Below are 23,639 nucleotides of genomic sequence, written 5' to 3' on the forward strand. Positions count from 1 at the left end.
AAGAAAATAAAAGAAAAGGAAAAGAAAAGAAAAAGAAAAGAAAAGAAAAAGAAATAAAAATAAAATAAGAAAACAAAATGAAAGTAAAAAGGACAATAGAAAATGAAAATAAAATTATAAGAATAATTAAAAAGAAAGGAAAACGAAATAGAATCCTAAGAAGTTAGTGGACTTGAATTGTTTTTGGCTGCTCTTAATTATGGGATATAATCCCATGCTCGCACACCTAATCACCCACAAATCAAACAACATCACAGCCCTTGATCATGACAAAAATAAAAGAAAATAAAATGGGAAAAAGAAATAAAAAAACAAAAGGAAAATAAAAAGAATCGAAAAGGAATTGAGGCTTTCGGATTTCGCTGCTCTTAGTTGGGATTTTATCCCCTGCTTTGCGCATCAACACCCACCATCATCAATCATCATCAAGGTGAACACGGCTGGAATTAAATGGAGAAATTATCTCTGCTTCTCACGCACCATCACAACCATTTGATTACCAAATTAATCAGGATAAACGACCAAAATTATACCCAGCTGTGCGCATCTATTATTGATGGTATTTGGTGGCGGAATAAGGGTGGCTGGTTGCGGCTGGAAGGTGGTGCGAAGGTGGTGGTTATTACGGCTAGTTGCGGCTGCTACTTGGGTACTTGATGTTGCGGGATATTGGTGGTGATTTTTGGTGGTCTTGCGTGAACAGGGGAGCTGCGTGAGTGGTGAGCTAGCTGGAACAGGACACGAAAGCTGCTCCCGCGGTTCTGGAGCCGCGCCCGCGGTGAGCCCGCGGCCAAACCGCCAAGAGTTCCTGGTTGATTTTGCTGTTTTGGTGCAACAAAGCCCGCGCCCGCGGCTTGTAGACTCGCGTCTGCGCCTATCAGTGCTGCTGGGTTGAATTGGTTATGTGGTGGCGTAGCTTGCTGAGTAGTAGTAGTTGTTGTTGTTGGTGATTGCAATTAAAGGAATGGTTTGGACATCAAGCTTTAATATCGGAACTCTGAACATGACAATTTGAATCGTGTCTTGTCCCGAGCAATCACCTACACGAACAACCGAACATAAGGGAGAAGTAGGAGACAAATAAAATAAAATAAATAAAATGGAAATAAATAAAGTAAAAAAAAAAAGAAATAAAACTAAAACTACGAATCAAGAACTAAAATCATGAAAAACTAATAAAAACCAATCGAAACCCAAAATGAGTTATTAAAATGGAAAACCAAGGAAAACTAAGAAAATTATATGAAAATATAGAAATAGAACCTAAATCTTATTCTTTTGAGCGCCATAAATGACCTTCATTTGTTTTGTGTTTAGCTTTTACTAACACTTCATCATGTCTCATATGTCTGGTTCTATGAGTATTTCCCTTCTTTTTCACTAGCGAGGCCTTTGCCTCGAGGGCTCCCCATTGCTGCTAGTTGGGGAGGTCGTATAAATGACCAGACTGCTACTGTTCGTGTTCGAAAGTCACTTCTCTCGGTATGCTTCTTGACACTTTATGTTTATATTACCCTTAGCAGTATTTGAGCTGATAGATGTTTGTTTTGTAGGAACCTGAGGTTCAATTTCGGCCGTGGGATTGCTTCATCATCCCTGCACTAGCCGTGAAGTATACTGCCAGCGTCGATATTTTCAGGGGACGTACGACGTTGTGGTCTATTTGGGCGAGAGAGTTTCTATTCAGCACTCCTCGAATTCTCCTATTATTCCTTCTCGTCCTCATGGTCACATGTTCGTTCAGTCAAGGCTGAGAGCTCGGGTGGCTAGGACGCCTGCGGGTTTGGATTGGAGGAGCCATATCCATCTGAACCGTAGCTATGACGAGAGGCTTTTGCTGTACCTTACTCCTCCGCCTTGCTTGCTAGAGCCGAGAAAGGTATCATTTGTATTTTTACTTGTAATTTGATAGCCCCCGGGCCAAATTTAACTATTTGTGTTTAACTTCACAGGCTTCAACAAGATAGTTCGTGCCTCCGCCGGTGTCCATCGTCTACCAAGGCGCTTTTGGTCCTGTCGAGGAGATGGTTCCTCTGGCTTTCGAGCCATGGCGCTTCATAGAGGAGTCGATACCTCGACACCAGACCTCGGTGAGTCACTTTCTCTGTTATCTTATTTATCTGTATGCCTTGATTTTTTCTGACTTTGCGTCTTGACAGTTTTCTCGCGAGGTGATGCTGAGGATGGCTAGGGGTATGGATGTCTTCCGCTACCAGCTCGTGAGGCTAAGCCACTGAGTGATGTGTTGTCGTAATGACGACGGAATAGAGGTATTTCTCTTGACTCCTTTTATGTTTATATTTGCCTTTCAGTACTTGACTTGACTTACTTTTCTTGTTTCAGCCCATTCCTTTGACGCATGCTCGCGCGAGACCTCAGGCTAGGAGTGAGAGATCGGGGTCTGACTCGAGGCGGCGCCGGACCTCGGCTGGGAGCCAGGGCAGTCGTGCAGATTCAGACCGTACTATCGGATTAGAGGGTTCTGGCTCCTCGTCTGAGGGTGCATTAGGGGGACCGACAGGCCAAGGAGGCACGACGCAACTCCTTTTGTTGTTGGTGGGACATACGAGGTTGGCTCGTCGTCGTAGCAGCCACAACAGCCTCAACATTTAGGAGTGCAGCAGCAGGGTGAGCCTGGTTTGGCTGGCCTTACTCTCTCGATTCCAGCTTCTTTTGATTAGGTTGTGAGTGAGGGTTTCACTCCTCGAACTGTAGAGTTTTTCAATATGTTTAATGTTCCTCCACATTTGCGAGGTCCGCCATCATGGGTGTACCTGTACTTGTCTTTATCTTGACCTGCAGGATTTTGCTTATTTTACTCAGACACTTGTATATATGTATATATGATTTTATGTTTATTTTCAACTTTTCATTTTTATTTTTCATTTTATCATGCATGCAAATGTGAAAAATTATGACTAATTTTGCGCAAAAATTTCCGTCATTGTTATTATCTGTGGAGGGTATCCGACTTTCTCCCCCAAAAGAAAAAACCAAAAAAAAATCGAGCTTAAATTTAATTAACCTCAAAATTTATTGCAAAAAAATTTGTAAGAAAAATTTTATCGTAAAATCATAGTACAAACTCGAGTTGAAGTCAAGAAAACTTTGTTAACGTAGAGAACAAGGCTTGGTGCGACAAAATACTGTCTTGCGCAATGCGACAGTGCTGTCGCGATGCGATATGCATCACGCCATACGTGATTTCTGTCGCGTGGCGCTAGAGTGATTTTTTCTAATCCGAGTGGGATTCGGATTGCGCCAATTTTGTGCATAAATAGCCCCCAAATCTGATGATTTCTGCATAGTAAAACAGATTAAAAAATGTTCGTAACTTTTATTTCGTAATCATGTCTAAGAGTTTTAGCGATTTCACTCGTGAGTGGTGCCGGTCTCTGACTGCTAAAGAGAGAAAAAAAACATGACTTTTTCCATATGGGGGGTATCTCTGGTATAAAGGGGGTAGATCTTGACATAGACTTTATTCATACCGCCTTGGAGTGTTGGGATTCAGACACTCATTACTTTAGACTTTGTTATGATGAAATATGTCCTTTATCGAAAGAATATGGGGCCATACTAGGCTTCCCTTCCCTAAATCGTGCGGTAATTCCAAAATTAAGCAAGTATTATTATAACAAAAATTTCACCAAATGCCCCTGAGTTATTTTTTTATTCACCAAATACTCCCGAGTTTAAGAAAAATGTCACCATATGCCCTTAATGACTAACGGCGGTTAACACCATTAGTCATTAATGACTAATATGCCACGTGGCAACCTCTAATTGGTTGTTGTAATATTATTTAATTAATTATTTTAAAAAAACTTTAAAAATTTAAAAAAAATTAAAAAAAAAATTAAAAACCCCACCACCCAAGACCCACTCCACCCCATACGCCCCACCACCTGCCACCACCGCCACCACGCCAGATCCCACCCCTCCCCCTACGCCAGTGGTCCATAATCGCCGGGAGGCCAGCCCCCCACCCTCCGACACCCCCACCCCTACCCCCAGCCTCTTCTCCCTCCGTTTCCCCTCCCCTTAAACCCCTCCCCAACCTCAAAAAACCCCTCCCATCCTTTGCGACCGGCGTCCAAACCCCCTCCCCGGCGCCGGCGAACCTCTTTCGCCCCACCCCCTTTCCCCCCTAAACCACCACCCAAAACAACTGAAAAACCCCCAAATCGAAACCCTAGATTTTGATTTGGGGTTTTTTCGATTAAGGGGCTTTTCGGTTTTTTGGGGGGTGGTTTAGGGGGGAAAGGGGTTGGGGATCGCGAGGGGGGGGGGGGGTTGGGACAAAAGAGGTTCGCCGATGCCGGGGAGGGGTTTAGACGCCGGTCGCGAAGGAGGGGGGTTTTTTTGAGGTTGAGGAGGGGTTTAAGGGGAGGGGAACGGAGGGGGATGGGGATGGGGGTAGGGAAGGGGTTGTCGGAGGGCGGGGGGCTGGCCTCGCCGGCGATTATGGACCACCGGCGCAGGGGGAGGGGTGGAATCTGGCGTGGTGGCTGGCGGTGGGTCGCTGGCAGGAGGTTGGTAAGGGAGGGGGGTGGGTTTAATTTTTTTATTTTACTTTTTTATATTAATTAAGTAATTAATTAAATTATTTGATTAGCTAATTAAAAGAGAACCAATTGTAGCATGCCACGTGGCCTAATTATCCTTAATGACTAACGGAATTAACCGTCGTTAGTCATTAACGGCATTTGGTGACATTTTTGTGAAACTCAAGTGTATACGGTGAATTTGAAAATTTGCATGGGTATTTGGTGAATAAAAAAATAACTCAGGGGCATTTGGTGAAATTTCCGTTATTATAAAGATTTTGAGCGTTTCCTTAACCTTAAGGATAAGGATTTGAAAAATATTGTGCATGGAAATAATGTTAATTTGAAAGAATTTGTACGCTTTTATTTTGATAGGCCACGCTCCGAATCCTTTCATGTTTATAGGAGAAGAGTCTTTCTTTTCTTCATGTTAAATCAATACATGCTTACTAGTGGTAATATTAATGAGGGCCAAGCTATTTTAGCACCTGTCATGGAGCAAATTGAATCAGGTAGGAATCCAATGCCTTTGATTGTTGGAGAAACCATGCTTGGTTTAGATGAACTAAAAAAGGATCCAAAAGCACCTCTTCGAGGTTCTCCAATATTATTATAAGTAGAAAATCAATATTTTTAATAACAGAAATAAAAAAAATATTTAACTTTATATAGTAATAATAATGATTTGCATTTGAATTTTTACAAATGTGGCTAATGGAGAGGCTTAAATTAATTAGCCCTCCTGACACTATTGAAAGCTATACTCCAAACTGCTTTGTAAGACTGAAGAAACGTTTTTCCATAAAGATGGGCCACCGGGAGTGGACTAGGATCTGAATCTTGCGACTTTTTCATCAAGTGGGTTGTTCCTTGGTGGAAAATTGAGAAGATGGTTGGTGTCAATAGCCAAGCTTTTTGTCGTCTTCCTAGCTTGTCAAAATTGACCTTTTATTATCCTTCCAGGGTGAGGAGACAATATGGTATAGCTCAAATTGTTTCGTCTAGTGATCTTCGTCGTCCCTATGAATTTCAAATTTCACAGGATGTAGAAAGATTTGATGATTATTGGTGTACTAGACCTTTTATGGAATGTTGCTACCCAAAAGGTTCCTCCTTCTTTGTCCAGGGATGTGAAGCAATGGATACTTGGTCGATCTCAAAAGGACAAGAACATAGCTCAAAATCTAAATAAGACCAATGTGAAGGACCGCTTATGAAACAAGAAAATACATCTAAGGAGCGTATGAGTGAAAACGTTAAATTCAAGATTCATGTCATGCCTAAAAAGAATAGTCCTAAAGACAAATAGAAAAGAAAAGCTGACTCTACAGAAAAGAAAGTGTGGATTGAAAAGAAACATGGTGTAATGGCTATTGGAGAAACTATTAACACCAAGATTATATGTAATCTTCAAAAGGATGCTTACTCGCGAAAGTAATGGATGATGAAAAGGAAGCGAAAAAGAATTGGAAGAGAGCTAAGAAGGAGAAGACATATTAGAGCATTGCTTTTCTTTGAATTTATTAAACAAATTTAATTTAAGTCAATTTTATTTTGAAGCTTTGCTTAAAATTCCACCAATAATGTAATTTTTATATTATTTTATTAATGCAATTTCAGCTTTTTAAGTTAAATTAACTTTTAGATTTAAAATTTTTTTAAAGCAATGAAAACAACTTGAATTATTCTGAAATTTATTCTGATACAGAAGTCGAAAATTTCCAAAAAACACAAAAATTTGCCTAGATTGATGCGAAACACCTGACGCTTTTATTCGGAGTTTGTCGCTGCCCACAATAATTGTCGCGATGCGCTGGATCTTGTCGTTGTACGATAGCAGATTTTCGTCGTGCTGAGCTAAATTTCTACGCGCCAATTGTTCTGCTGCTGGAGAACCGAATTTTGTGAGAATTAAAGTGACCGCACCCCGTTAAGGGTTGCTTACATATTCTTTCTTAAGGAATCAGGCCAAACGTAGCTCTTTTGAGTATCCTATTTAAGTAATTATGTGTAGTAATTCTTAAGTTAGTCAAGATTAGTCATATTTAAAGATTCATTACCATCCATGTCAGTTAATCTTGCAGCACCTCCAGATAGAATGGTTTTGCCAATGTATGGTCCAGACCAATTAGGCCTAAATTTGTCTCTTGGGTCTAGAACATTCTTACTTAATTCTTTTAACACCAAGTCTCCTACTTTGATGTTTCTTATCTTGACTATCTTATTAAAGTGTCTAGCCATACAAGTTTTGTAGCACTAGGTATGATGTAGAGCTTTTAGTCGATTTTCATCAAGTAGAATCAGCTCTTCATATCTGGCTTTAGTCCATTCAACTTCATCGAGTTTACTTTCTAACGCAATACGTAAGGAAGGTATTTCTAGCTCTACAGGTTGTACAACATCCATTCCATAGACTAAGGAAAATGATGTGTTTCCTATTGATGAGCAAATTGACGTACGATAACCCCAAAGAGCAAAATGGAGTTTGTCAGGCTAATCCTTGTAATTTTCCTTCATTTTCTCGATGATAGTATTTAGATTTTAATTTGCTGCCTCTACTGCACCATTGGCTTGAGGCATATATGGGGAAGAATGATGATGTTGAATACCATATTTTGTAGCAATTCGTCACATTCTGCTTGAAAGTAAGTTCCCTTGTCACTTATCATTTCATGTAGGACTCCATATCGACATATGATGTTTCTTTTGATAAAGAGTGCTACATGCTTTGCAGTGAGTTTTGCGTATGATGATGCCTTAACCCATTTTGTGAAATAGTAGATTGCTACTAGGATGTATTCGTGTCCTCGTGTCCTAGGAGGCGTAATCTTTCCAATAATATATATTCCCCATGTTGAGAATGGTCATGGTTAAGTGTAGGTGTATTGGAGTGATGGAGGAACGTGCTGTAAGTTGGCATATATTTGGCATTTAGGACATCTTTTCACGTAGTCATAACAGTCCTTATTCATGGTAGTCCAATAATACCGTTCACGCATTATTTTTTTAACTAGCATCTTGCCGTTCACATGAGTTCCACATACTCCTTCGTAGACTATTCTCATTACTCTTTGGGCTTCCTTATTTCCTATGCATAAGAGAGCTCGACCTTTAGGTACCCTTTTATGTAGCTCAATTTCTATGAGTACATATTGGGAAGCCAAAACCCTTAGGACTCGTTTTGCTCTTTTGTCAACATGGAGTGGATATTCTCCTTTGGTGACATAGTTGAGGATGTCTATATATCAAGGCTCTTCTTCTTCTTCTTCTTCTTTTTCTTCTTGAACAAACTCATCATCCTCTATTGCTTGTATGTAAGCCTGTTTATGCCTCTTTTCTATTGTCAAAGGCATTTGCTCGATTTCTTTAGGAATTCTAACCATCGAAGCTAGTCTTGCCAAGGCATCAGCAAATTGGTTTTCTTCCCTTGGTATATAGGTGTATTTTACCTTTTTTAACTGATTAGTTAGAGTTTCCAGATATGTTTGGTAATGGGCCAAGCTCTCGCTCCTTACTTTCCACCTTGTGGAAATATGGTTGATGATTAGAGAAGAATCTTTGAATCTTCGAAGTTTCTTTACTCCGAATGCTAAAGCTGTTTCGAGGCCTATCACACATGCTTCATATTGTGCAGCGTTATTGGTAACGTCAAAATCTAACTTCATAGAGATTGGGAAATGTTCTTTTTTTAGCGATACTAATAATACACCCACACCACAACCTTTTTGGTTTGATGCTCCATCGAAGTATAATGTCCATGTACCGTCCTTTGTAAGCATTAAATCTTCATCCGGAAACTCATTTTCATGTATGGGAGTCGAATCTTCTATTGAGAAATCCGCTAAGAAGTCAGAGACCACTGACCCTTGATAACCTTTTGGGGCATAAACCTTACATTGAATTGGGCTAAGTTGACTATCTATCTTAATATTCGCCCGTAAAGTGTAGATTTCTTGAAGTGCTAATTTAGTTGGTCTATCCGAGCATGTAGTGTCTTAAGTTGGTTGTGGCCCACACTAATGCGAGACACAATTTTTCAAGTGGTATATAGCGTAATTCATACTCGAGCATCTTTTTGCTTAAGTAATAAATGGCGTTTTCTTTTCCTTCTACTTCCTATGCAAGCATAGATCCCATTGTCTCTTTAGTGACTGTAGAGGGATTCCTAGGAGCAAAGGTGCTAGTACGGGAGGATTTGCGAGATAGGCTTTGATTTTCTCAAAGGCTTTTTTGCACTCATTGTCCTATATAACTAGCACATTTTTCTTTAATTTCTTGAATATAGATTAACATATTATGGTTAACTTGGATATGAACCTACTTATATATTGCAACCGGCCAATAAATCCTCGAATTTGTTTCTCGGTCTTGGGCGGCGGCATCGAAATGATAGCTTTAATCTTGGTTGGGTCTATCTCTACTCCTTTAGAGCTATTAATATATCCCAAGAGTTTTCCTGAGGTTACTCCAAAGGCGCATTTAGATGGATTTAACCTCATTTATATTTTCTCAGCCTTTCGAAGAATTTTCTTAAGGCTACTAAATGTCCAGGACGATATTTTGATTTTACAATCATATCGTCCACGTAAACCTCAACTTCTTTGTGCATCATGTCATGTAACAAGGAAGTTGCTGCTCTTTAGTAAGTGGCACCCGCGTTTTTCAACCTGAATGGCATTACCATGTAACCGTAAGTACCCTATGACGTTATGAATGTAATATTTTCCATATCTTCCTGGCCATGAGAATCTGGTTGTATCCCGCGTATCCATCCATTAATGAGAGAAGCGCGTGATTTGCTATATCATCTACCAAAATATTGATGTGTGGTAAAGGGAAGTCAGCCTTTGGACTTGCCTTATTTAGATATCTGTAGTCGACACACATTCTTACCCTTCCATCCTTCTTTGGAACTGGTACCACATTTGCAACCCATTTTGGGTACTTGGATACTCAGATAAAACCTGCAGTAATTTGATTTTGAACTTCTTCTTTTATTTTAAGAGCTACGTCGGGTTTCATTCAACGTAACTTTTGTTTTACAGGTTTCATTCCTGGAATTAGTGGTATTGTGTGCTGAGCTATTTCTTTATTTAATCATGGCTATGAATTTGTTTAGTAGATTAATTAAATTGGTTATTTCTTCTTTAGTAAGAGTTAATCCGATTTTAACTTCTCTTTTTATGTTTGGATCTTTTGAAATATCCGTCATTTTGATGTCTTCTACTACTAGTGTTTTGTTTTCAAGTGTTTCCACTGCTTTAATTATTTCTTTGTCATTTTCATTGTTAGTTAAGCAATGCTCATCATCTTGTGTTAAAAAATGACATAAGGAGTAAGTGAAAGAGGACATATTATTGAACTCTGAAATCATTACATCAAACAAAGAAATGTCCGTTGGGATTTGACTACTAACTATCTTAGGAGAAGCTAAGGAAGAAGAGCTAGGGAGAGGTGCTAGAGATTTTGAAGACTCGATGGGGAAGACTCAGACGACTCTTCGAAGATGGGTCCTTGTCATGTTGTTATAGCGATCTTCCGTCCGCTTGGTGTAGTCATCTTCACTATCATTCGCCATCCCTTGACTAGTCCCTCTACTGGAGTGATAAGCTTTGAGGGGTTAAAACCTTCACTTTGTAGTGATGTTTGAATGAGCACGGAGTTATTTTCAATATATTTCGGCTCATTTTTCTCGTGCTTGAAATGAAGTCCCATGAAATTGAAGTCAAAGCATGGAGGTGCTTTCTCCTTATAGGTAGGAGTTTGAATATCATATAGGAAGTGGCAATCTAGAGAGATCTTGAACCCAGGTTGTCTTATTCCATCTTTAACAAAGGGCTCGGGAAATTCATAGCATGGATAATTTTCACCCACTCTTATAAGTTGTCCATATAATGTGAGGGGGTATTCATCCATTGGGATTGCTTTCTTGTGGGTATGATCATTCTTCCGCGCATTAGTCTTTTCCCAAGCTTGCTTATAGTCTTTCGGAGTCGGTTCAAAACCAAGTCCAAAAGTATCTAATTTAGGAAGGCGAGGCGATTTTTTTTGCATGGCTACTCCTTTCTTCTTTCCTAGAGTCATTCCAGGAAAGTGTCCTTGTTTTCGGAGTATGCCATTAACTACAATGTTAGAATGGAGGTCGTGGAAAGAGGGGTCCTCTCATCTTCCTCGATTAAGGATACCTCTTCCACATTAAAGCCCCATAAATCTTCATCGTTTTTATCGTGCTCCAAGTTTATGAGAGGTTTATCAATTGCTTTGATTCTCAATTGGGAAGCATCAATGGTGATAGGAATTCCTCCAACTGTGGCCTTCACTTGTTGATGAAGTGATGAAAGAACGAACTTAAGGTCATGAAGACAAGTGCGTCCCAACAATAAGTTGAAGGAGGCTTTGATGTCTATCACTTGGAAAGTTGTAGCATGCTCTATAACTCCTGCGGTGACATTCATAGTAATGGTCCCAAGAGCTTGGTGAAGAGTGTTTTCATAAGCTCTTATTCCTTGTGTTGATGGAGACAAATCTTCGTCCCTTATCCCCAACATCCTCGTAGTTCGTAATGGACAAACATTAATTACTGACCCATTATATATAAGATTCATTGGGACATTTATCCTCTTGCAGACTATTGTGAGATTCAAAGCTTTATTGTGTTATCACCTTCTAGAGGTAAGTCTTTATCAAACAAGGTGATTAAGTTGATGGGACTTGGAAGATCACTCGTGAGGAAATTAGCTAATCCCTCAGGAGTGGTTTCTGTTTCTATCCCTACTTTAGCCAAGGCATCCATTACCGCGACTCCATGTTCACGCGATGTGGCTAATAGCTTCCATACGTTCATTTCGACCTTAGTCTTCTTTAGTTGTTTGACAACGTCGTTGTGTTCTATGATCGGTATGGGTATGGATGGATCCTCTTCACCCCAAATATCATCAACTGGGTATATTGTTGAAAGTGGAGTTTCCACCACATCTTTGAGGTAGACATCCTCATTATCACTTTCCCAGACTCCATTGATGCCAACATCCCTTTCTATTGGGATTTGGACCAACTTCTTATCGTCGAGTAGTTTTTGGATGAGATCTTTGAATTTAAAGCAGTGCTCTATAGTATGTCCTCTTGATTGATGTTATGGACAATAGAACCTGTATGTCCTCTTTAATGGCTCAAATGGTCTTGGCTCGAGAGGTTTGATCTTCCCACTCTCGAAGAGCATTTGGAACATGTTGGCGTAGGAGGTCCCAATTGGAGTGTATGACTAATCACTCCTTTTAGGTGCTTCGGCCACTTTCAGAGAAAATGGTTTTCTCTTGATGGACTTGGTAGGTGTCGCCTTTTGAGTTGTTTTTATGTAATCAAGGGCTTTGTTACAGACGACCATTAGTTCCTTTATCAGTTTATTGAGAACCCTTACTTCCTCTTTTGTAGAAAGTTGTGGAGTTGGAGGAAGGTCACTCACGGCGTCGAAGAAGGTTTCCTCCTTTTCTTAAAGGCCATGAGTTTCTTTGATTGGTTCAATAAGGGATGATGGGTCAATGTCATTTTCCTCATCGAAAATAGCCAATGAATCAAATGAAAGTCAAACACAGTAGAGTGGGAATACATTCATAGGGGTTTGACTTTTGTTGACTTTCTCTCCTCTTTGGCGATTTTAATGGAGATTTGCTGAAGTTGGTTTTCTTACTCAGCATCCATTGATCACGGCTCGCAAGAAGAAGCAATTAACTCCTTTGCCCCAAACCCCATCTTTTGGATCCTTAGCTCCTTTAGATCTTAATCGATTAAGTAGTATTAATGTGACTGCAAACCCTAACTCCATTCCAGAGGTTGATGATGAACTCGAGCTAGTTACTCCACCTTCTCATCTTGTTCATCCTTCTGCTGGAAAAGTTAATGGAGCAGAGTTGAAGACTCTTGAGCTTCAATATCAGCTCAGATTCAAGCAGTAGATATTGAAGCAGGTAATTCTTAATGGTGCAATGTAATTATCTTCTATGTTATTGGATTTTATCCCACAATTTACATTGTTCATAGATTTATTACTCAGAGTGGGAGCAATTTTGCTAAACTTGAAATTTTTTTTGGCATGATGATGGTTATTTTATAATCAATTTGTGTTCAAGTGAGGATAAGAATGTTGTTATGAGTTCACACCCTCATATGTTTAATAATAAGCCTGCTACTGTTGAACCATGGAGTGATAAATTCAACTTTCAAGTTGAGATACTTAGAACAATCACTTTATGGGATAGATTGCCAAATCTACCTTTGAACTACTGGGGTTCAGATAGTTTGAGTAGAATTGGCAGCATAATTGGGGTGCCTTTGTATGCTGATTAGTGTACAACTAGAAAACTCAAGGTCTCCTTTGCCAAAATTCTCATTGAACCCTTCCTAGGACTGTGACTGTTGAAAGCCCTATGGGGGAAATTCTGGATTTAAAAGTGCATTTTTAATGGTCTCCTACTTTTGGCAAAAAAATGTGAAAAAGTTGGGTATGATTGTAATGCTCCTAAGCCAAAGGTTTCTCCTAAACCTCAAGCAAAGTAAGATGAGAAAGCTCAATCTAAACAGAAGAAAGTTTGGGTTCAAAAGCAGACTTTCCCTGCTGCAGCTGCTAGCTCTTCTGCCCCAGCTCATGCATTTATTCCTGCTCAGGAAAATGCTAGGCAACATGTTTCTGTCTCTCAACCTCTTGTTACCCCTGCTCATACCTCTTTTGCTGCCTACTCTAATGGTGATTGGAGAGTGGTGAGTAAAAGATCTAGACCTCTTTTAACAGGTGGACAACTTCATATTCCTAGTAGTTCTAACACTTATTCTGATCTTTTGGAGAATGAAATTACTGAAACAATTCCTAGCGAGTGTGATGGTAATCCCTCTCCAGGGGAATAATTATCCTCTCATAGAACATTAGGGGTCTAAATGACCCTAATAAAGTAGCTTCTGTCAAGAAGTTTCTTTTTAAGCAGTCTTTAGATGTAATTGATATTCTTGAAACTAAAGTGAAAGTGAGTAATAGTGTTAAATTGCAGAAGAAATTTGGTTCTGCTTGGTCCTGGTATTGTAACTATTCTAGTTCTCTCAGGGATAGAACTTTGATTGGCTGGTTGCAAGATAAAGTTAATTTGAGCGTTCTTTCTTCTCATGAACAATTTGTTCATGTTGATATATGTTCTAAGGAATTGCAGCATCATATTGTGTGTTCTTTTGTGTATGCTTTGCACTATATTCATGATAGAGTCCCTCTCTAGAATGATATTGGTAACTTGAATGTTGCTTATGCTCCTTGTCTTCTTATTGGTGATCTCAATTCTGTTCTAAATGACGGGGATAGGGTTAATGGTAACCCTATCACTAATTATGAAATTAGGCACTTCAAGGAGTTTATTGTAATTCTTGATCTTTGTGAAATCAAGAGTAAGGGTTACTTCTTTTCTTGGTCTAATAAAGGTCATGGTTATGATAGAACTGCTACTAGAATTGACAGAGGCTTGCTGAATCAATCTTGGCTTTCTGCCTATGGCTCTGCTGAAGCTATTTATCTACCTCCTCTTTTATTTGATCATAGTCATATTTGGGTTGAAGTCTATAAGCATGCTCCTGGTAGAGGTAGACCTTTCAGATTTCTAAACTGCTTAGTTGATCACAAAGATTTTTGCTCTACAGTTGAAGCTGATTGGAAGCAGATCACTACTTCTGCTGCTATGACTGATGTGTGGCAGAATCTCAAGACTGTCAAGCAGGGGCTTAAGAATCTTAAGACCAGGTCTTTAGGTATCTGATGCTATTAATCAAGTTAGATATTGGATGCATATTCAGGAGAACATTTATAAACAGAAATCAAAGGTTGACTGGAAAATTGGGTGATTCTTACTCCTACTATTTCTTTTCTGTTATGAAACAAAGGTAGAGTAGAAATCGAAGTGACTCTATTTTTACTGATTTTGATGTTCTTTTGAATGATCCTACATTGATTGAGAGTGACATTGTGGGTTTCTATAAGGTTATTTTAGGTACCAGAGCTACTTCTCTCACTAGGTGAATAAAGGAAATTGCCACCGGTTCAAAACCCCTCAATGCCACCGGTTTGAACCGGTGCCAATATGGGGGGTGCAATTTAGTGGATTAAAAAACCACCGGTTCAAACCGGTAGCAAAAATCGAAATTTGCACCGGTTAACCGGTGCCATAAAAGCCCACAAAAAAAAATTATTTCAAAGTTTTTGGCACCGGTTAACCGGTGCAAATAACCGGTGCCAAAAAATCCAAAAGTATCAATTTTTTTTTGTCTTTATTCACTAAAAAATTATATTGACTAAAAATCTAAAAAAAAAAGAACAACAAAATATAAATCAACTATCATTCAATATAATCGAAAATTTAAAGTATATAATAAAAAAATTACAATTTAAATCTATAAAATTGATCAATTACAACATATAAATTAAAAAAAACTACAAAATAAATCAAAAAAAATTTACAATATCTAAATCAATACTCTAAACTTGCACAACAATAGTATACCTGCATGAATTGATTAAACTGAATTAGCTGCGAAAAAAAAACCAGAGAATAAAAAATCGAATCGAATAACAAAAAAACCCAGAAAAAAAATTGAATTTAAACTGAATTAGCTACGAAAAAAATCAGAAAATCAAAAATCGAATCGAATAACAAAAAAACTCAAAAAAAAACAAAATTGAATTTAAACTGAATTAGCTGCGAAAAAAAAGAAATTAGAAAATAAAAAATCGAGTCAAATAATAAAAAAACCCAGAAAAAAACAAAATCAAATTAAAAAAAACAAAATTAAAATAAAAAAAATCAAAAATCACTTAAAAACCCAGAAAAAAATCGAATTTAAATCGATTAAAAAAAAAACCGATTCAAATATGTTTAATATCCCAGAAAATAATAAAAAATAAGAATTAAAACATCGATTAAAACAAACAAAAAAATTGAAAAATCGGTTAAAAACCCAAAAAATAAAAAAACAACGAATTAAAATCGATTTAAATAATAAAAAAGTCGCTTAAAAAACGATTAAAATAAAAAATCGAATTAAAAAAAAATCGATTAAACTAAAAAAAAATCAATTAAACCCCATCTTGCTCATGCATGCGTTTTTGGTGGATTAAACAAAAAAAAATTGAAGAAACCCAGAAAAATCAATTAACATAAAGCCCAGAAAATCAATTAACTGGAAAATATTTCGAATTCAAATAAAATTTAATTAAACTAAAATTTTCTTAAATCAATTAAACGCAAACCATTTCGAAAATCAATTAACCCAGAAAAAACCCAAAAATAAAAAAACCCAAATTTCAAACAATATTACAATAATAAAACCTAAAAAAAACAAGGCATTTAACTCTAACCTTAAATAATCAAACCCAAAAATTAGGGAAAAGGATAACGAGAGAAATAGCAGATGAAAGATTGAAAGAGGAAGAGAAAGGGATTCATAGATCAGAGAAATAGAACGAGAGAAAGAGGAGATGAGAATGAAAAATCAGAGAAAGAGGGATGACAGAGAAAGGGATGAGAGAGAAATGAGTGAGAAGCGGCGAAATAAGGGTGGAGAATGAAATAGGGTTTGAGTGGAAAGCGTTTTTTTTTATTTTAATAAAAGGCTCGGCACCAGTTCAAACCAGTGGGCTTTATATTTTTGCCACCGGTTTGATTTGAACCGGTGCCTTTTTTCCTGGTTCATATACCCGCCAATTTTTTAGCCCATTTTTGCCACCGGTTTGGACTGAACTGGTGGCAATAAAGGGGTGCCTTTTTATTTTTTTCTACTATTGTCTTCCTGGTGTTTTTATGCATACTATGAGAGCTGGGAAATAATTAGATAGAAATGCCATTGATATTCTTTCTGCTGATGTTGCTCATATTGAGATTGATTCTTCTTTGGCTAGTATTGGTAATGACAAAGCCCTTGGCATTGATGGCTTTAATGTTGTATTTTTTAAAAGGGATTGGAACATAATTAAGCATGACATTTATGCTGCTGCCACTGATTTTTTCAAGTCTGGTGTTATTGCTCAATAGTGGAGCTGCACTACCGTCACTTTAGCTCCCAAAGTTCAGCACCCTTTTTATGTCAAGGAGTTTAGACCCATAACATGTTGTACTATGGTTTATAAACTGATTTCTAAGGTTCTCACTAACAGACTTGCTCAGGCTGTTGGTTCTCTTGTTAGTGAGGCTCAAGCTAGCTTTATTCTTAGAAAACACATTGGGGATAACATTTTTCTTGCTACGAAGCTCATTAAAGGGTATTCTAATAAGTTTATCACTCCTAGGTGTATGGTTAAGATTGAATTGAGGAAAGCCTATGACTCAGTGGAATGGAGCTTTTTGAAGATTGTCTTGGAAGAAACTGGTTTTCCTAGCAAGGTGGTTAATTGGATTATGGCTTGTGTCTCTTCTACCTCTTACTCTATTATGGTGAATTGTTTTGCATGTAAACCTTTCCCTGCCCAGAAAGGGTTGAGGCAAGGTGATCCTATGTCTCTTTTTCTCTTTGTTTTGTGCATGAAATACCTCTCTAGTTGTTTGGTTGTGAAATGACTCACGATCCTAATTTCAATTTTCATCCTAGATGTGAAAAATTAGGAATTACTCATATGATGTTTGCCGATGATCTCTTGTTGTTTGCTAGAGCTGATACTATTTCTGCCCAGCTTCTCTTGGGTGCTTTTCATAAATTCTCTAGCGCTTCTGGTCTTTCTGCTAACCTCAATAAGAGTGAGGTTTATTTTGGTGGAGTTGTTGAGAATGAAAATGATAACTTGCAGAATATTTTAGGTATGAGCAAAGGTAGTCTTCCTTTTAAGTATCTTAGTGTCTCTTTATCTTCTAAGAAACTGGCCATTGCTCAATGTAGACCCTTAATTGAGAGGGATACTACTAGAATTGAAAGATAGATTGCTAGACACTTGTCTTATGCTGGTAGACTTCAGCTTATTAAAAGCGTCCTCTTTTTTATCCAGGCTTATTAGGCTCAGATCTTTATTCTACCAAAGAAGATTCTTTGAGAAATTGAATCCAGGTTTAGGGTGTTCCTTTGGATTAGTAAAAGTGCTTTCTCTAAGAAAGCTCCTATTTCATGGGCTCAAATTGCTCTCCCTAAAGTTTATGGAGGTTGGAATATTACTTTCCTCAGCGATTGGAATAAGGCTGCTATCTGCAAGATTCTTTGGGTTTTGGCTCATAAAACTGATAATTTATGGGTTAAATGGATTCATATTTACTACTTTCATAACAAAGATTTATGGTCTGCTCCTATTCCTAGCAAATGCACATGAGTCTTAAAGAAATTTTTAGGTTGCGGGGACATTATTTATAAAATTGGTGGTTGGTCTTCTATTATGCATGCTGGTAAGGTGTGTATTTCTAAGATCTATTCTCAGATCAGACCTCAGGCTACAAAGGTAAGTTGGAAAAGGGTCATCTGTAATAATTCTGCTTTCCCTAAAAGCATTTTTATTACTTGGCTAACTTTGATGAACAGGCTTGTTACTAAAGATAGATTGCTGCAATGGAATGTTAATTGTGATCCTTCTTGCCTTTTCTGTTAGAGCAGTAGTGAGTGTGTGTCTCACATGTTCTTCCTTTGCCCTTACTATAAAGATATTTGGGAACACATTCTTGCTTTATTAAAGATTTAGAGATCAGCTCAAGATTTCCAGGCTGAAAAACAATGGCTTCTCAGGAACTCCAGGAGATCTAGCAGTAAAGGCAGAATTTATATGATGTGTTTTGCTGAAGCTATTCATAGTATTTGGCTTCAAAGGAACGATCTGATGTTTACTATTATCTGTCACCTTGTAGAATTGGTGTTTAAGGATATTGTGTATAAAGTAGTTATTAGATGCAATGATGTTGATAGAAAACTGCTTCTTTTGTGATGTTATGGTCTTTAGCCTGTTCTGCTAGCTCTGAATCTAGTTTGTCTTTGTAGTTCAGGTTTATAATATGTTTGTGTTTGTTGTTCTGCCTCTATTGTCTAGTCTTGCTGTTTTTGCAGCTAAGTCTAGGTGGAGGTTTGAGTTTGTTTCTGCCGTTTCCAGTTTGCAGATTGTTTATTGTTAGTTTGCAGGTTGTAGGTTGCTTGTCCTGCTTCTCTGCCTTGCTCTAGTTTTATCTGGTCTTGGTTTCTAGAACCCTTCCTAGAAGGTGGCTGGAAGCCTGAGTCCTGTTTGTTCTAGAATCTCTCTAGAACCCTTCCTAGAAGGTGGCTACGGTGATTTCTAGAACTGTTTTTTAAGTGGGTGTTTAGCCTGTTGTTTTTAGGTCTTGTGGTGTTTGGTGTTAGTTATAACTTAGATTTTGTAAGTTGTAACTTTTCTCTTTGGTAATAAAATCTTTATTTAACAAAAAAAAAAACCCAAGGATTCTGAGAGTGGGGCATTATTAATACTTGGCTTCTTGCTTGCAGGAGGTAGTGGAATCTTGTTGCTATCAATTAGATCTTGGATAGCTTCCTTTAACTTCCAACATTTTTCTGTAAGGTGACCACTACCTTGGTGGTACTTACAATGTGCATTGGGGTTCCAACTAGGTGTCCTCCTTTCAACAGGTGGATCTCCAAATGGTCTAATGGGAGTTATAAGACGTTTTGCATGAAGGCGATCAAATGCGGTGTCATAACTTTTGCCAATAGGAGTAAAGTTCTTCCTAAATGGCTTATTTTGTCCTTGATTATTCATTGCAAGGACTTCATTTAGATTGAATGTGCTAACGTTGTTCGAGTGGGTGGTTTTAGAAAAAAAAAAGGATTGTCATTCTTCTTTCCTTTCCGGCCACTGTTGGAGTTGTTAGCAGCTTTTTGCTTTGCAAGGTCGTCTTCAGTGTTGATTCCTACGTCATAAACGACCTTAAAAGTACTCAAATTGCTTTGGTACTTGAGATGCTTAGAATATTTTTCCTGGAGGTTAATAATGAACATCCTCACAGACTCTTTTTCACTAGGCACCTCAACCATCTTGGCAGAAGTTTCCCTCCACTTATTAAAGAAGGAGGTAAAACCTTCCTTCTCCTTTTGCTTTAACATTTCAAGTTCTCTATGATCAGTCTTAACTTGAATGTTACACTTGTACCTATCGATGAAAGCATTCACTATTCCATCCAAAGTAGAAATTTTCTTTTCTCTATAAAGAGAAAAGAACCATTGCTAGAAAACATTTTCAAGTGATAGGGAGAACAAATAATTGAACACTTTCCTATCAATCCCCTTAATATTCATTATAGTTTTGAAAGCTCTTAAGTGGAAGTAAGGATTGTCTGTAGGTTTGAACCTAGGGATGTCATTGGCATTAAACTTCTACAGAAGAAGCTCCTTGTCCATCGAGACCCCTTGTGAACAAATGCCCAAAACTTATAGTCATTAGAGAGTTGGTTCAAAATTTCCTCCATTCATTGCATTTGTAGTTGTCTCGCAGGGTCAGTGACTTGAAGAGCCATAGTTTCATCATCTCAGTCACATTAGTTAAGTTTTGCCTAAGTTGATCGACTTCTTCTTGAGTTGGCATTACCCTCTTAGCCTCTCTCTTTTGACGGATTGGTTTATCAAAAAGTAGAACTTGGATGAAAGTGTTATCCTTGATTAGCCGACCTTCTCTTCTTGCCCAATTACTGTAAATTAAACCATTCGTTTTTAAATGACTTGACTTAAATTGACTTTGATTTTATTTGGTTTTTCTTAAAAAAAGCAAAAAAAATAGGGTGCATATTTTTGGGAATAAAGTTGAAGGGTTCAATAAGTATGGTTTAATTGGAGGATTAATATCCGACTTACTCTCCATTAAAAAATGCACGCTCACAAGACTCTCTAGACATGGTCAATGTGAAACATACATAAGGTGTGTGCTTTTAATGGTGAGTGAAAGTGGCATGCTTTGACACTTGTGTAAGACCATGGAACTATGAGCTTAGACTCAATTAAGGACTAAATTAGTATTTTGAATTTTAATAAATCAATTTATTAGACTCAGCGTGAGGACTCGAGCAAGAAACTAGAATATTGTCGCTGAAGCAATAGAAATATCGCCATACGCTGGGACTCAACGCCGTGCGACAGTGTTGTCGCATAACGCTAGACATTGGCGTGTTGCGCTACAGTCTAAACTCCTACACCATTAATGGAGCAGTTGTTTGGGTCTGTTTCCAGTATTTTACTCTATAGGGACAGCCTATATATAGTCAAACTAACGACCTGTTCAAATTTACTGAATTGAGCTGAACTGAACTGAATTGACCTGAACTGATTGGAGCTGAACTGAACAGAACATAACTAATAAGAGCTGAACTGAACTGAACTGATTTGAGCTGAACTGAACTGAACTTACCTGAATTGAGCTGAAATGAATATTTTATCAGAGAAGGAAATTAGGAGTCGAGCTGAACTAAATTGAACTGAAATGATTTGAATGATTGGAGCTGAACTAAATTGAACTGATTAGAGTTGAACTAAACTGAACTGAACTGAAATTAAATAAATGTGAATAGGTCCTAAGTCCGATTTAATTAGTTTATTTAGACTCATATTAAATAATTGATTAATTAAGGAAAGTCCTTTAGTCATTAATTAATTTATTAGACTCATTCACAAGTCAAACTAACGGTTAGTATAAGCACACATAGGCTATTCACAAATAAGAATGCACAAGTATGCAAGTAAGCACAATATGATGCAATGAGTTTGCAACCTAACCATAGCTCTAGTTCTCTAAAGTTCAGGATATGGGTTAGTCAAAGAGGGTTCATGGTTATGAGTTTGGATGCACTGCGCCAAAGCCTTACCTTTGGAAGGGTTGGCGCGAGTAGATGGAACCCCCCGAGTTAAACTCGCTTTCACGGTTTGGTGAATTCAACAAACTCGGATGTACCCTTTGTTGCCATGAGCGTTCGATTGGGTAGATGGAGCGTGAATTCCTAGAGGGTTATGGTCATATGTATAACACATATGGGTTCAGAAAAGTGAGAAAAACACAATCAGGAAGTAGAATCGAGCGAACAATACTAGAATCGGTTGAAACAAAGAAGGTAGATTTCTAGCTCGGTATTAGAAAAACATGGCGAGAGACAACAGAGTCTGGCGCCAAGAGATAGCTCTTTCGCCAAATGATATTGTTGTTGCGCAGCCATAGAGGCATCGCATGACGCTGACTTTGTTTTATCGGTGCCGGTTCCTACATGCCTCAGCAGCATTATGTTCTTTGAATTTTCCGAGTTTTCGTAGCTTTATTTTGTTCCTAGTTGTGAAAGATATTTCCCAAATTCCTACATGTAAAAATCCTATGTTTTTGACGTATTACGAATGGTCTTTTCAATGCGGACCTTTTTTATGCATATGTCAATAATGTCAATCAAAAATACGCATATGAATATTTAAAAATTTTTGAGTCTCATCCACTCATTCTAAAACATTGCCAAAATAAATTTTAGGATTTAAAATAGAAATCCTCCCTAGTGGAGTCGCCAAAAAGTTGTAGGGAATATTTCAAGCATCCCACACTTTAGCCCCATTGTGATCATATATTTAAGCATGGTGGCGTCCAAAGGGAAGGAAGCTAGAGTAAAAGAGTCGCCAACAAGTTTTAGGAACTTGTAAACCGTTCATAGGGTGAAGGTTACGCCCCTTCATGATCCATGAGATCGCTAACTCCATAGTGGTTTGGAACCATTACTGGGTATTCGGGGATGAAGGTAAAAATCCAACCTAAAACAGATTGAACATGCCTTACTAATAGGCCTCTACTTTATTCTTCTCATTTTCATGTGCGCTTTCTAACTAACATACAGTCAATAGGTTAACCATAAACCTGTTTAATCTATGTTGGTTGAATATTAATTCACAAACAAAATTATTATTGGCGATCACTTTAACCATAATCATATTAGCTAAAATAAGATTATTAATTATTTTATTAAGCATGATTACAAGTACAAATTCCCTTTATACATGTATTAAAGGCATGATCAAGCAATAAAAATAATATATCAAGCAACATAATAATCACAATCATCATAATCACAATAATAATATTCTCAAGAAAGCATAATAACATTAGCAAGATCCTAGGCATGATACTAACATGATTAATAACAAATCCAATCATGTCACTAAACAATACAGATCAAATCTTTATCCCTAACATGATACGAACATGATAAAAGGAAAGAATAGGAAGCATCCCATAGAAACATACATGATAATAGAAATCTTAGTTAATACCCTAAACATGATACTAGGAATCCTAAAGACATCCTAACATGATACTAGGAATTAATATAATTAAAGCATGATTTTAATAGCAAAAGAATAATTAAAATAATTAAATTACTTACTTGTATGCCTCGTATCTCTTTCTAATTACATAATACACACGTTAGTAATTTCAAGGAAAATATTAAATTAAACAATTAATTGAAATAATTGAAATAGAGATTTGGGACCAAACGCTCAGAAATTATCAACCTTTCACTTCTAGGGTGAAGGCAACTTCAAACTTGGCTAGGTGTGTCTAGAACTTGTGAATGTGGAATTTTGTAAGAGGGAAGGTTTAGAAAAAGAATCGAGAAAGAATAAGCTTCTAGCTTTAGAGAGAAGAGAGATTGATTGTTGATGATTGTGAATGAATGTTGATGGTTTAAAAACGGGGAAATGCAACCCCTATTTATAAGAAAATAGTCCGGAATCGATAGAAACAAATTAGAATTTGAATCAAAATAAAACTGCTGATTGTCGGCATGCGACAGGAATCGTGCATGGCAACAAGACCTGTCGCTTGGTGACAGGCTTGTCATTATGCGACAGCTTAAAAGATAAACACGCTTTTGTACGAAATCATTTTCTTAATATAATTAAGCGATAACAACTCCGTTTTATCAATTTTAAATCAGATTTATCATAATAAAACACTTGTTTTATTTCAAACTAAATTCAACATTTTCTCTAAAATATTAATTATCAATCCGAATGCTATTAGAACTCAAAATAACCTTCTACACTGTTCTAGAAGATTATAATCAATCCTAATAATTTTAGGAATAATAATTAACGGCCCTTCCGCTAGAT

Source organism: Chenopodium quinoa, unplaced genomic scaffold, assembly GCF_001683475.1.
Source record: "Chenopodium quinoa cultivar QQ74 unplaced genomic scaffold, ASM168347v1, whole genome shotgun sequence".
Taxonomy (NCBI): Eukaryota; Viridiplantae; Streptophyta; class Magnoliopsida; order Caryophyllales; family Amaranthaceae; genus Chenopodium; species Chenopodium quinoa.